Source organism: Microchirus variegatus, assembly GCF_963457635.1.
Source record: "Microchirus variegatus genome assembly, chromosome: 9".
Taxonomy (NCBI): domain Eukaryota; kingdom Metazoa; phylum Chordata; class Actinopteri; order Pleuronectiformes; family Soleidae; genus Microchirus; species Microchirus variegatus.
This window is the reverse complement of record NC_139810.1, coordinates 2,776,060-2,788,028: the sequence shown is the minus strand read 5'-3', so window position 1 is coordinate 2,788,028 and position 11,969 is coordinate 2,776,060.

Sequence of the window (11,969 nt, the reverse complement as noted above, 5' to 3'; positions counted from 1 at the left end):
TATGATGTTTTGTCAAATTTTGGGCTAAAAAGAAAAATTTCAACAATATTTCTGATTTTGGACGACATAGTATAGTATGTCGTTTTTGTCAAATTTTGGACCAAAAATTTATTTTCAAAAAATGTCAGATTTTGGATGAAATAGTGTAGTATGACATTGACGTTGATGACATAGTAAAGTATGACTTTTTGGTCACATTTTGGGCTAAAAAGTAAAATGTCAACAAATTTCCGATTTTGGACGACATAGTTTAGTATGTCGTTTTTGTCAAACGACAAATGGTCAGATTTTGGACGAAATAGTGTAGTATGACATTGAGGTCGACGACATAGTAAAGTATGATGTTTTGTCACATTGTGGGCTAAAAAGAAAAATTTCAACAATATTTCTGATTTTGGACGACATAGTATAGTATGTCGTTTTTGTCAAATTTTGGACCAAAAATTTATTTTCAAAAAAATTTCAGATTTTGGATGAAATAGTGTAGTATGACATTGACGTTGATGACATAGTAAAGTATGACTTTTTGGTCACATTTTGGGCTAAAAAGTAAAATGTCAACAAATTTCCGATTTTGGACGACATAGTATAGTATGTCGTTTTTGTCAAATTTTGGACCAAAACTTTATTTTCAAAAAAATGGCAGATTTTGGACGAAATAGTGTAGTATGACATTGAGGTCGACGACATAGTATAGTATGACATTCTGTCACATTTTAGGCTAAAAATAAAAATTTCAACAAAATTTCCGATTTTGGACGACATAGTATAGTATGTCGTTTTTGTCAATTTTTGAACCAAAATTTTCTTTTCAAAATAATGGTCAGATTTTGGACGAAATAGTGTAGTATGACATTGAGGTCGACGAAATAGTATAGTATGACATTTTGTCACATTTTGGGCTAAAAAGAAAAATTTCAACAATATTTCTGATTTTGGACGACATAGTATAGTATGTCGTATTTGTCAAATTTTGGACCAAAAATTTATTTTCAAAAAATGGTCAGATTTAGGATGAAATAGTGTAGTATGACATTGACGTTGATGACATAGTAAAGTATGACGCTTTGTCACATTTTGGGCTAAAAAGAAAAATTTCAACAAATTTCCGATTTTGGACGACATAGTATATATAGTATGATGTTTTTGTCAAATTTTGGACCAAAACTTTATTTTCAAAAAAATTTCAGATTTTGGACGAAATAGTGTAGTATGACATTGAGGTCGACGACATAGTATAGTATGACATTCTGTCACATTTTAGGCTAAAAAGAAAAATTTCAACAAAATTTCCGATTTTGGACGACATAGTATAGTATGTCGTTTTTGTCAAACGACAAATGGTCAGATTTTGGACGAAATAGTGTAGTATGACATTGAGGTCGACGACATAGTATAGTATGACGTTTTGTCACATTTTGGGCTAAAAAGAAAAATTTCAACAATATTTCTGATTTTGGATGACATAGTATAGTATGTCGTTTTTGTCAAATTTTGGACCAAAAATTTATTTTCAAAAAATGGTCAGATTTAGGATGAAATAGTGTAGTATGACATTGACGTTGATGACATAGTAAAGTATGACTTTTTGGTCACATTTTGGGCTAAAAAGTAAAATGTCAACAAATTTGCGATTTTGGACGACATAGTATAGTATGATGTTTTTGTCAAATTTTGGACCAAAACTTTATTTTCAAAAAAATTGCAGATTTTGGACGAAATAGTGTAGTATGACATTGAGGTCGACGACATAGTATAGTATGACATTCTGTCACATTTTAGGCTAAAAATAAAAATTTCAACAAAATTTCCGATTTTGGACGACATAGTATAGTATGTCGTTTTTGTCAAATTTTGGACCAAAATACTTTTTTTCAAAATAATGGTCAGATTTTGGACGAAATAGTGTAGTATGACATTGAGGTCGACGACATAGTATAGTATGACGTTTTGTCACATTTTGGGCTAAAAAGAAAAATTTCAACAATATTTCTGATTTTGGACGACATAGTATAGTATGTCGTTTTTGTCAAATTTTGGACCAAAAATTTATTTTCAAAAAATGGTCAGATTTAGGATGAAATAGTGTAGTATGACATTGAGGTCGACGACATAGTAAAGTATGTCGTTTTTGTCAAATTTTGGACCAAAACTTTTTTTTCAAAAAAATGTCAGATTTTGGACGAAATAGTGTAGTATGACATTGAGGTCGATGACATAGTATAGTATGACATTCTGTCACATTTTAGGCTAAAAATAAAAATTTCAACAAAATTTCCGATTTTGGACGACATAGTACAGTATGTCGTTTTTGTCAAATTTTGAACCAAAATTTTCTTTTCAAAAAAATGGTCAGATTTTGGACGAAATAGTGTAGTATGACATTGAGGTCGACGACATAGTATAGTATGACATTCTGTCACATTTTAGGCTGAAAAGAAAAATTTCAACAAAATTTCCGATTTTGGACGACATAGTACAGTATGTCGTTTTTGTCAAATTTTGAACCAAAATTTTCTTTTCAAAATAATGGTCAGATTTTGGACGAAATAGTGTAGTATGACATTGAGGTCGACGACATAGTATAGTATGACATTCTGTCACATTTTAGGCTGAAAAGAAAAATTTCAACAAAATTTCCGATTTTGGACGACATAGTATAGTATGTCGTTTTTGTCAAACGACAAATGGTCAGATTTTGGACGAAATAGTGTAGTATGACATTGAGGTCGACGACATAGTAAAGTATGATGTTTTCTCACATTTTGGGCTAAAAAGAAAAATTTCAACAATATTTCTGATTTTGGACGACATAGTATAGTATGTCGTTTTTGTCAAATTTTGGACCAAAAATTTATTTTCAAAAAAATGTCAGATTTTGGACGAAATAGTGTAGTATGACATTGAGGTCGACGACATAGTATAGTATGACATTCTGTCACATTTTAGGCTAAAAAGAAAAATTTCAACAAAATTTCCGATTTTGGACGACATAGTATAGTATGATGTTTTTGTCAAATTTTGGACCAAAACTTTATTTTCAAAAAAATGTCAGATTTTGGACGAAATAGTGTAGTATGACATTGAGGTCGACGACATAGTATAGTATGACATTCTGTCACATTTTAGGCTAAAAAGAAAAATTTCAACAAAATTTCCGATTTTGGACGACATAGTATAGTATGTCGTTTTTGTCAAATTTTGAACCAAAATTTTCTTGTCAAAAAATGGTCAGATTTAGGATGAAATAGTGTAGTATGACATTGACGTTGATGACATAGTACAGTATGATGTTTTGTCACATTTTGGGCTAAAAAGAAAAATTTCAACAATATGTCTGATTTTGGACGACATAGTATATAATGTCGTTTTTGTCAAATTTTGGACCAAAAATTTATTTTCAAAAAATGGTCAGATTTTGGACGAAATAGTGTAGTATGACATTGAGGTCGACGATAGTATAGTATGACGTTTTGTCACATTTTGGGCTAAAAAGAAAAATTTCAACAATATTTCTGATTTTGGACGACATAGTATAGTATGTCGTTTTTGTCAAATTTTGGACCAAAAATGTATTTTCTAAAAATGGTCAGATTTAGGATGAAATAGTGTAGTATGACATTGACGTTGATGACATAGTAAAGTATGACTTTTTGGTCACATTTTGGGCTAAAAAGTAAAATGTCAACAAATTTGCGATTTTGGACGACATAGTATAGTATGATGTTTTTGTCAAATTTTGGACCACAACTTTATTTTCAAAAAAATGGCAGATTTTGGACGAAATAGTGTAGTATGACATTGAGGTCGACGACATAGTATAGTATGACATTCTGTCACATTTTAGGCTGAAAAGAAAAATTTCAACAAAATTTCCGATTTTGGACGACATAGTATAGTATGTCGTTTTTGTCAAATTTTGAACCAAAATTTTCTTTTCAAAATAATGGTCAGATTTTGGACGAAATAGTGTAGTATGACATTGAGGTCGACGAAATAGTATAGTATGACGTTTTGTCACATTTTGGGCTAAAAAGAAAAATTTCAACAATATTTCTGATTTTGGACGACATAGTATAGTATGTCGTATTTGTCAAATTTTGGACCAAAAATTTATTTTCAAAAAATGGTCAGATTTAGGATGAAATAGTGTAGTATGACATTGACGTTGATGACATAGTAAAGTATGACGTTTTGTCACATTTTGGGCTAAAAAGAAAATTTTCAACAATATTTCTGATTTTGGACGACATAGTATAGTATGTCTTTTTGTCAAATTTTGGACCAAAATACTTTTTTTCAAAATAATGGTCAGATTTTGGACGAAATAGTGTAGTATGACATTGAGATCGACGACATAGTATAGTATGACGTTTTGTCACATTTTGGGCTAAAAAGAAAAATTTCAACAATATTTCTGATTTTGGACGACATAGTATAGTATGTCGTTTTTGTCAAATTTTGGACCAAAAATTTATTTTCAAAAAATGGTCAGATTTAGGATGAAATAGTGTAGTATGACATTGACGTTGATGACATAGTAAAGTATGACTTTTTGGTCACATTTTGGGCTTAAAAGTAAAATGTCAACAAATTTCCGATTTTGGACGACATAGTATATATAGTATGATGTTTTTGTCAAATTTTGGACCAAAACTTTATTTTCAAAAAAATGGCAGATTTTGGACGAAATAGTGTAGTATGACATTGAGGTCGACGACATAGTATAGTATGACATTCTGTCACATTTTAGGCTAAAAATAAAAATTTCAACAAAATTTCCGATTTTGGACGACATAGTACAGTATGTCGTTTTTTGTCAAATTTTCAACCAAAATTTTCTTTTCAAAAAAATGGTCAGATTTTGGACGAAATAGTGTAGTATGACATTGAGGTCGACGACATAGTATAGTATGACATTCTGTCACATTTTAGGCTTAAAATTAAAATTTCAACAAAATTTCCGATTTTGGACGACATAGTACAGTATGTTGTTTTTGTCAAATTTTGAACCAAAATTTTCTTTTCAAAAAAATGGTCAGATTTTGGACGAAATAGTGTAGTATGACATTGAGGTCGACGACATAGTATAGTATGACATTCTGTCACATTTTAGGCTGAAAAGAAAAATTTCAACAAAATTTCTGATTTTGGACAACATAGTATAGTATGTCGTTTTTGTCAATTTTTGAACCAAAATTTTCTTTTCAAAATAATGGTCAGATTTTGGACGAAATAGTGTAGTATGACATTGAGGTCGACGAAATAGTATAGTATGACAGTTTGTCACATTTTGGGCTAAAAAGAAAAATTTCAACAATATTTCTGATTTTGGACGACATAGTATAGTATGTCGTATTTGTCAAATTTTGGACCAAAGATTTATTTTCAAAAAATGGTCAGATTTAGGATGAAATAGTGTAGTATGACATTGATGTTGATGACATAGTAAAGTATGACGTTTTGTCACATTTTGGGCTAAAAAGAAAAATTTCAACAAATTTCCGATTTTGGACGACATAGTATATATAGTATGATGTTTTTGTCAAATTTTGGACCAAAACTTTTTTTTCAAAAAAATGTCAGATTTTGGACGAAATAGTGTAGTATGACATTGAGGTCGACGACATAGTATAGTATGACATTCTGTCACATTTTAGGCTAAAAAGAAAAATTTCAACAAAATTTCCGATTTTGGACGACATAGTATAGTATGTCGGTTTTGTCAAACGACAAATGGTCAGATTTTGGACGAAATAGTGTAGTATGACATTGAGGTTGACGACATAGTAAAGTATGATGTTTTGTCACATTTTGGGCTAAAAAGAAAAATTTCAACAATATTTCTGATTTTGGACGACATAGTATAGTATGTCGTTTTTGTCAAATTTTGGACCAAAAATTTATTTTCAAAAAAATGTCAGATTTTGGATGAAATAGTGTAGTATGACATTGACGTTGATGACATAGTAAAGTATGACTTTTTGGTCACATTTTGGGCTAAAAAGTAAAATGTAAACAAATTTCCGATTTTGGACGACATAGTATAGTATGATGTTTTTGTCAAATTTTGGACCAAAACTTTATTTTCAAAAAAATGGCAGATTTTGGACGAAATAGTGTAGTATGACATTGAGGTCGAAGACATAGTATAGTATGACATTCTGTCACATTTTAGGCTAAAAATAAAAATTTCAACAAAATTTCCGATTTTGGACGACATAGTACAGTATGTTGTTTTTGTCAAATTTTGAACCAAAATTTTCTTTTCAAAAAAAATGGTCAGATTTTGGACGAAATAGTGTAGTATGACATTGAGGTCGACGAAATAGTATAGTATGACAGTTTGTCACATTTTGGGCTAAAAAGAAAAATTTCAACAATATTTCTGATTTTGGACGACATAGTATATATAGTATGATGTTTTTGTCAAATTTTGGACCAAAACTTTTTTTTCAAAAAAATTTCAGATTTTGGACGAAATAGTGTAGTATGACATTGAGGTCGACGACATAGTATAGTATGACATTCTGTCACATTTTAGGCTAAAAAGAAAAATTTCAAAAAAAATTTCCGATTTTGGACGACATAGTATAGTATGTCGGTTTTGTCAAACGACAAATGGTCAGATTTTGGACGAAATAGTGTAGTATGACATTGAGGTCGACGACATAGTAAAGTATGATGTTTTGTCACATTTTGGGCTAAAAAGAAAAATTTCAACAATATTTCTGATTTTGGACGACATAGTATAGTATGTCGTTTTTGTCAAATTTTGGACCAAAAATTTATTTTCAAAAAAATGTCAGATTTTGGACGAAATAGTGTAGTATGACATTGAGGTCGACGACATAGTATAGTATGACATTCTGTCACATTTTAGGCTAAAAATAAAAATTTCAACAAAATTTCCGATTTTGGACGACATAGTATAGTATGATGTTTTTGTCAAATTTTGGACCAAAAATTTATTTTCAAAAAATGGTCAGATTTTGGACGAAATAGTGTAGTATGACATTGAGGTCGACGACATAGTAAAGTATGATGTTTTGTCACATTTTGGGCTAAAAAGAAAAATTTCAACAATATTTCTGATTTTGGACGACATAGTATAGTATGTCGTTTTTGTCAAATTTTGGACCAAAAATTTATTTTCAAAAAAATGTCAGATTTTGGACGAAATAGTGTAGTATGACATTGAGGTCGACGACATAGTATAGTATGACATTCTGTCACATTTTAGGCTAAAAATAAAAATTTCAACAAAATTTCCGATTTTGGACGACATAGTATAGTATGATGTTTTTGTCAAATTTTGGACCAAAACTTTATTTTCAAAAAAATGTCAGATTTTGGACGAAATAGTGTAGTATGACATTGAGGTCGACGACATAGTATAGTATGACATTCTGTCACATTTTAGGCTAAAAAGAAAAATTTCAACAAAATTTCCGATTTTGGACGACATAGTATAGTATGTCGTTTTTGTCAAATTTTGAACCAAAATTTTATTGTCAAAAAATGGTCAGATTTAGGATGAAATAGTGTAGTATGACATTGACGTTGATGACATAGTACAGTATGATGTTTTGTCACATTTTGGGCTAAAAAGAAGAATTTCAACAATATTTCTGATTTTGGACGAAATAGTATATAATGTCGTTTTTGTCAAATTTTGGACCAAAAATTTATTTTCAAAAAATGGTCAGATTTTGGACGAAATAGTGTAGTATGACATTGAGGTCGACGACATAGTATAGTATGACGTTTTGTCACATTTTGGGCTAAAAAGAAAAATTTCAACAATATTTCTGATTTTGGACGACATAGGATAGTATGTCGTTTTTGTCAAATTTTGGACCAAAAATTTATTTTCAAAAAATGGTCAGATTTAGGATGAAATAGTGTAGTATGACATTGACGTTGATGACATAGTAAAGTATGACTTTTTGGTCACATTTTGGGCTAAAAAGTAAAATGTCAACAATTTTTTCGATTTTGGACGAAATAGTATAGTATGATGGTTTTGTCAAATTTTGGACCAAAACTTTATTTTCAAAAAAATGTCAGATTTTGGACGAAATAGTGTAGTATGACATTGAGGTCGACGACATAGTATAGTATGACATTCTGTCACATTTTAGGCTAAAAATAAAAATTTCAACAAAATTTCCGATTTTGGACGACATAGTACAGTATGTCGTTTTTGTCAAATTTTGAACCAAAATTTTCTTTTCAAAAAAATGTCAGATTTTGGACGAAATAGTGTAGTATGACATTGAGGTCGACGACATAGTATAGTATGACATTCTGTCACATTTTAGGCTAAAAATAAAAAGTTCAACAAAATTTCCGATTTTGGACGACATAGTATAGTATGTCGTTTTTGTCAAATTTTGAACCAAAATTTTCTTTTCAAAATAATTGTCAGATTTTGGACGAAATAGTGTAGTATGACATTGACGTTGATGACATAGTATAGTATGACGTTTTGTCACATTTTGGGCTAAAAAGAAAAATTTCAACAATATTTCTGATTTTGGACGACATAGTATAGTATGATGTTTTTGTCAAATTTTGGACCAAAACTTTATTTTCAAAAAAATGTCAGATTTAGGACGAAATAGTGTAGTATGACATTGAGGTCGACGACATAGTATAGTATGACATTCTGTCACATTTTAGGCTAAAAAGAAAAATTTCAACAAAATTTCCGATTTTGGACGACATAGTATAGTATGTCGTTTTTGTCAAATTTTGAACCAAAATTTTCTTTTCAAAAAAATGGTCAGATTTAGGATGAAATAGTGTAGTATGACATTGACGTTGATGACATAGTAAAGTATGACTTTTTGGTCACATTTTGGGCTAAAAAGTAAAATGTCAACAAATTTCCGATTTTGGACGACATAGTATAGTATGATGTTTTTGTCAAATTTTGGACCAAAACTTTATTTTCAAAAAAAATGTCAGATTTTGGACGAAATAGTGTAGTATGACATTGAGGTCGACGACATAGTATAGTATGACATTCTGTCACATTTTAGGCTAAAAAGAAAAATTTCAACAAAATTTCCGATTTTGGACGACATAGTACAGTATGTCGTTTTTGTCAAATTTTGAACCAAAATTTTCTTTTCAAAATAATTGTCAGATTTTGGACGAAATAGTGTAGTATGACATTGAGGTCGACGACATAGTATAGTATGACGTTTTGTCACATTTTGGGCTAAAAAGAAAAATTTCAACAATATTTCTGATTTTGGACGACATAGTATAGTATGATGTTTTTGTCAAATTTTGGACCAAAACTTTATTTTCAAAAAAATGTCAGATTTTGGACGAAATAGTGTAGTATGACATTGAGGTCGACGACATAGTATAGTATGACATTCTGTCACATTTTATGCTAAAAAGAAAAATTTCAACAAAATTTCCGATTTTGGACGACATAGTATAGTATGTCGTTTTTGTCAAATTTTGAACCAAAATTTTCTTTTCAAAAAAATGGTCAGATTTAGGATGAAATAGTGTAGTATGACATTGACGTTGATGACATAGTAAAGTATGACTTTTTGGTCACATTTTGGGCTAAAAAGTAAAATGTCAACAAATTTCCGATTTTGGACGACATAGTATAGTATGATGTTTTTGTCAAATTTTGGACCAAAACTTTATTTTCAAAAAAATGTCAGATTTTGGACGAAATAGTGTAGTATGACATTGAGGTCGACGACATAGTATAGTATGACATTCTGTCACATTTTAGGCTAAAAAGAAAAATTTCAACAAAATTTCCGATTTTGGACGACATAGTATAGTATGTTGTTTTTGGCAAACGACAAATGGTCAGATTTTGGACGAAATAGTGTAGTATGACATTGAGGTCGACGACATAGTATAGTATGTCGTTTTTGTCAAATTTTGAACCAAAATTTTCTTTTCAAAATAATGGTCAGATTTTGGACGAAATAGTGTAGTATGACATTGAGGTCGACGACATAGTATAGTATGACGTTTTGTCACATTTTGGGCTAAAAAGAAAAATTTCAACAAAATTTCCAATTTTGGACGACATAGTATAGTATGATGTTTTTGTCAAATTTTGGACCAAAATTTATTTTCAAAAAAATGGTCAGATTTAGGATGAAATAGTCTAGTATGACATTGACGTTGATGACATAGTGTAGTATGACATTGAGGTCGACGACATAGTATAGTATGACGTTCTGTCACATTTTGGGCTAAAAAAAAAATGTTCATAATGTTTTATACATCTACTAATCATTCAAAGGGTTAGTTTGCTTTTACATAATGCTTATTCACTCTAAATTAACACCATTAGAAAATGATTACTAGAGAGATTTTTCACGGCTTACTCATATATTAACTAATGTGTTCATTAATGCCTACTTAAAAACTAATTACAATATTACATTTTTTTTAATGTTTAATCATTTATTAACTAACTTTGTGTCGTGAACATTAATTAACTGCTTATCAATGCATGAAACAATATTGTAAGTAATACATAATAATGATTGTTAATATTAAACAGTTATTTAATGCTTAATAATGTACTAACTAAAACTCTTTAAACTGTTTAAAATCCATTTTAAAAACTAAACCATTTAAAAACTCTTTAATAACTCTTTAAACCCTTTAGCCTCTTAAAAGACAGAAAGTAACAACAGATTTATCTTCATGAATTTATTGGTCACTGAACTGACTGCAGAGACATGTGTCCATCTGTCCTCTGGTTGTCCTCATGTCTTCTACAGACTGAACCATTTCCTGAAAACAGCAGGTGTAAAAAAAACTCCTCTGACTCAGCACTTTCACACTCGGAGAAGAAACGTGATCCCAGCTCCAAGCGGATCAAGCCGGTTCAAACCAACAGCTGAAGACCAGGGGGCGCTATGTTTGGACACGAGACAGAGGACAATGTCCCAACACTGACGTGAAGATGAACGTATGAGAAAACTGACATGAAGATGAACGTATGAAAATTAATGTATGAAAACCGTGACATGAAAATGAACGTATAAAAACACTGACATGAAGATGAACGTATGAGAAAACTGACATGAAGATGAACGTATGAAAATTAACGTATGAAAACCGTGACATGAAAATGAACGTATAAAAACACTGACATGAAGATGAACGTATGAAAACACTGACATGAAGATGAACGTATAAAAATTAACTTATGAAAACAGTGACATGAAGATGAACGTATGAGAAAACTGACATGAAAATTAATGTATGAAAACAATGACATGAAAATGAAGGTATGAAAACACTGACATGAAAATGAACGTATGAGAAAACTGACATGAAGATGAACGTATGAAAACACTGACATGAAGATGAACGTATGAATGAATGAGAACACTGACATGAAGATGAACGTATGAAAACACTGACATGAATATGAACATATGAATGAATGAGACCACGGACATGAAGATGAATGTATGAATGAATGAGAACACTGACATGAAGATGAACATATGAAAACACTGACATGAAAATGAACGTATGAATGAATGAGAACACTGACATGAAGATGAACGTATGAAAACACTGACATGAAAATGAACGTATGAATGAATGAGAACACTGACATGAAGATAAACGTATGAATGAATGAGAACACTGACATGAAGATGAACGTATGAAAACACTGACATGAACGTATTAAAACACTGACATGAAGATGAACGTATGAAAACACTGACATGAAGATGAACGTATGAGAAAACTGACATGAAAATGAACGTATGAAAATTAACGTATGAAAACACTGACATGAAGATGAACGTATGAAAACACTGACATGAAGATGAACGTATGAAAATGAACGTATGAAAACACTGACATGAAGATGAACGTATGAGAAAACTGACATGAAAATTAATGTATGAAAACAATGACATGAAAATGAAGGTATGAAAACACTGACA